This window comes from Entelurus aequoreus, linkage group LG04 (assembly GCF_033978785.1).
Source record: "Entelurus aequoreus isolate RoL-2023_Sb linkage group LG04, RoL_Eaeq_v1.1, whole genome shotgun sequence".
Lineage (NCBI taxonomy): Eukaryota > Metazoa > Chordata > Actinopteri > Syngnathiformes > Syngnathidae > Entelurus > Entelurus aequoreus.
In genome coordinates, this window is record NC_084734.1 from 88330207 (window position 1) to 88334578 (window position 4372).

The following is a 4372-nucleotide window of genomic DNA, read 5'->3' on the forward strand; positions in this document are numbered from 1 at the left end:
CCCTTTGAGACACTTGTTATTAAGGGCTTTATAAATAAACTTTGATTGATTGATTGATTGATTGAACCCAACAATCGCAACTCAAAAATTGAGTTATCAAAATAACCCAGCATTTTTTTAGTGTGTGCATGTTCCAGATGGTAAGGAGCCCCTAAAGGGACATGGGGGAATTTTTTTTAAAAATAATTTTATTTTTATTTATTTTTATTTTTTAGACATGCATCTCATGCGCATGAGATACATGTCTAAAAAAAAAATATAATAATTATAATTTTTTTAAAAAATAAAAATTTTTAGACATGTATCTCCTGCGCACGAGAAATTATCTCGTGCGCAGGAGATACATGTCTAAAAAAAGTAAAAATAAAAGATAATTATAATTTTATTTATTTATTTATTTTTTTTAGACATGTATCTCCTGCACACGAGAAATTATCTCGTGCGCAGGAGATACATGTCTAAAAATATAAAAAAATTTAAAAAATTATAATAATTTTTTTTTTTTAGACATGTATCTCATGCGCACGAGAAATTATCTCGTGCGCAGGAGATACATGTCTAAAAATATAAAAAATTTTAAAAAATTATAATTTTTTTTTTTTTTTTTTTAGACATGTATCTCATGCGCACGAGGTAATTTCTCGTGCGCATGAGATACATGTCTAAAAAAAAAAAAAAAATTATATATTTTTTTAATTTTGTTTTTAAAAATAAAAAATAAAAAAAAATTATAATTGTATTTATTTATTTATTTTTTTTAGACATGTATCTCCTGCACACGAGAAATTATCTCGTGCGCAGGAGATACATGTCTAAAAATATTTTTAAAAATTAAAAAATTAAAAATTATAATTTTTTTTTATTTTTTTTAGACATGTATCTCATGTGCACGTGATACATGTCTAAAAAAAATAAAAATAAAATTAAATTATTTTTTTGTTATAACTTTATAACAGGTTTCTCGTGCGCACGAGATAGTTTCTCGTGGCACAAGATACACGTCTTAAAAAATTTTTTTAAAAATTTTTAAAAAATTTAAAAAAACATTTCCCCTATGTTCCTTAAAATGGTAATTAAAATGTTTTTTGTTTTTTTACATTATGATCTGTACACAACGTCCATTGTTCCGAAAGTCACATTAGAAATAATCAAACGATTTTCTAGAAGGCTTTCATGTTGTCATCATTTATGTTTCCGTCTGAGAAGTATTGGGGGTAATCCCTTTCAGTGACATTTTTAATAATGCTACTGATGATGACCCATGTTGCTCTCATATTGATTTTGTTCCTGTCTAATAATCAAGGTTTGATTAAAAAATTGTATTAAAGGTTTGATTAAAAAATGTTGTTCCTGTCTAATAATTGACTGTAATATTATTTTCTACATGTTCGTAATATGCTAGTTTGCTTTCTTTATACTTTTTGTGCTTATTTTCTGTAGTTCTTTCTTGCCCTGATCTGGGATTGGATGTCGTTGTGGCTTGTGCAGCCCTTTGAGACACTTGTTATTAAGGGCTTTATAAATAAACTTTGATTGATTGATTGATTGATTGATTGATTGATTGATTGATTGATTGATTGATTGATTGATTGATTGATTGATTGATTGATTGATTGATTGATTGAACCCAACAATCGCGACTCATAAATTGAGTTATCAAAAATAACCCAGCATTTTTTAGTGTGTGCATGTTCCAGATGGTACGGAGCCCCTAAAGCAGGCCTGGGCAATTATTTTGACTCGGGGGGCCACATTTAAAGAAAAAAATGTTTCTGGGGGCCGGCATATCTATTTTTAGGGACACTAATACAAAACTTCACAATAATGTCTGAATGAATGCTAAAAACGTTATGACAGACCGCCTTAAAAAATGTAATGGAATTTTAAATTTTTCTATGAACGATAAAACATCGAATATTGACAAAATATGAATGACACGCCCCCTGCGATTAAAGTTTGATTAAAAAATGTTGTTCCTGTCTAATAATTGACTGTAATATTATTTTCTACATGTTCGTAATATGCTAGTTAGCTTCTTTTATACTTTTTGTGCTTATTTTCTGCCTCTGTAGTTCTTTGTTTTCATAACTTTTCTATATAATGTATTCTTTTTACAAGCATTTTTTAATGCCCCTCCCATTGAGTTGAGTTTTTTCTTGCCCTGATTTGTCGTGTGGCTTGTGCAGCCCTTTGAGACACTTGTTATTAAGGGCTTTATAAATAAACTTTGATTGATTGATTGCTTGAACCCAACAATCGCGACTCACAAATTGAGTTATCAAAATAACACAGCATTTTTTAGTGTGTGCATGTTCCAGATGGGACATGGGGGATTTTTTTATTTTTTATATTTTTTTAGACATGTCTAAAAAAAAATAAAAAAATAACAAAAAAATTATAAAATTATTATTGTTTTGTTATAACTTTATAACAAGTTTCTTGTGCGCATGAGATACATGTCTTAAAAAAAACAAAATATTTCCCCCATGTCCATTAAATTGAGTTATCAAAATAACCCAGCATTTTTTTTAGTGTGTACATGTTCCAGATGGGACATGGGGGATTTTTAATTTTTTTAATTTTTTTAGACATGTCTAAAAAAAAAATAAAAAAAAAATTAAAAAAAATATTATTTTTTTGTCATAACTTTATAACAAGTTTCTCGTGTGCACGAGATACATGTCTTTACAAAAAAAACCAAAAAAACAAAAATAATTAAAACAAATATTTCCCCCATGTCCCATTAAATTGAGTTATCAAAATAACCCAGCATTTTTTAGTGTGTGCATGTTCCAGATGGGACATGGGGGATTTTTTTATTTTTTAAATTTTTTTAGACATGTCTAAAAAAAAAAAAAAAAAATAACAAAAAAATTATAAAATTATAATGTTTTTGTTATAACTTCATAACAAGTTTCTCGTGCACACGAGATACATGTCTTTAAAAAAAAACCCAAAAAACAAAAATAATTAAAAAAAATATTTCCCCCATGTCCCATTAAATTGAGTTATCAAAATAACCCAGCATTTTTTTAGTGTGTGCATGTTCCAGATGGGACATGGGGGATTTTTTAATTTTTTATTTTTTTAGACATGTCTAAAAAAAAAATTAAAAAAAACAAAAAAATTATAAAATTATTATTTTTTTGTTATAACTTTATAACAAGTTTCTCGTGCACACGAGATACATGTCTTAAAAAAAAACAACCAAAAAACAAAAATAATTTTAAAAAATATTTCCCCCATGTCCCATTAAATTGAGTTATCAAAATAACCCAGCATTTTTTACTGTGTGCATGTTCCAGATGGGATATGGGGGATTTTTCTATTTTGTATTTTTTTTTTTTTTTTTTTTTTTAGACATGTCTAAAAAAAAATGAAAAAATAACAAAAAAATTATAAAATCGTTATTTTTTTGTTATAACTCTATAACAAGTTTCTCGTGCGCACGAGATACATGTCTTGAAAAAAAAAAAAAAAAAACAGAAATAATTTAAAAAAATATTTCCCCCATGTCCCATTAAATTGAGTTATCAAAATAACCCAGCATGTTTTAGTGTGTGCATGTTCCAGATAAGGACATGGGGGATTTTTTTTATTTTTTTTTATTATTATTTTTTTTTTAGACATGACTAAAAAAAAATTAAAAAATAACCAAAAAATTATAAAATTATTATATTTTTGTTATAACTTTATAACAAGTTTCTCGTGCGCACGAGATACATGTCTTAAAAAAAACCAAAAAAAACCCCCAAAAAAAACAAAAATAATTAAAAAAAATATTTCCCCCATGTCCCATTAAATTGAGTTATCAAAATAACCCAGCATTTTTTAGTGTGTGCATGTTCCAGATGGGACATGGGGGATTTTTCTATTTTGTATTTTTTTTTTTTTTTTTTTTAGACATGACTAAAAAAAAATTAAAAAATAACCAAAAAATTATAAAATTATTATTTTTTTGTTATAACTTTATAACAAGTTTCTCGTGCGCACGAGATACATGTCTTAAAAAAAAAAAAAATAATAATAATAATTTTTTAAAAAAATTCCCCCATGTCCCATTAAATTGAGTTATCAAAATAACCCAGCATTTTTTAGTGTGAGCATGTTCCAGATGGGACATGGGGGATTTTTTTATTTTTTTAAATTTTTTTTAGACATGTCTAAAAAAAAATTTAAAAATAACAATAAAATTATTATTTTTTTGTTAGAACTTTATAACAAGTTTCTCGTGCGCACGAGATACATGTCTTAAAAAAACCCAAAAATAATTAAAAAAAATATTTCCCCCATGTCCCATTAAATTGAGTTATCAAAATAACCCAGCATTTTTTAGTGTGTGCATGTTCCAGATGGGACATGGGGGATTTAT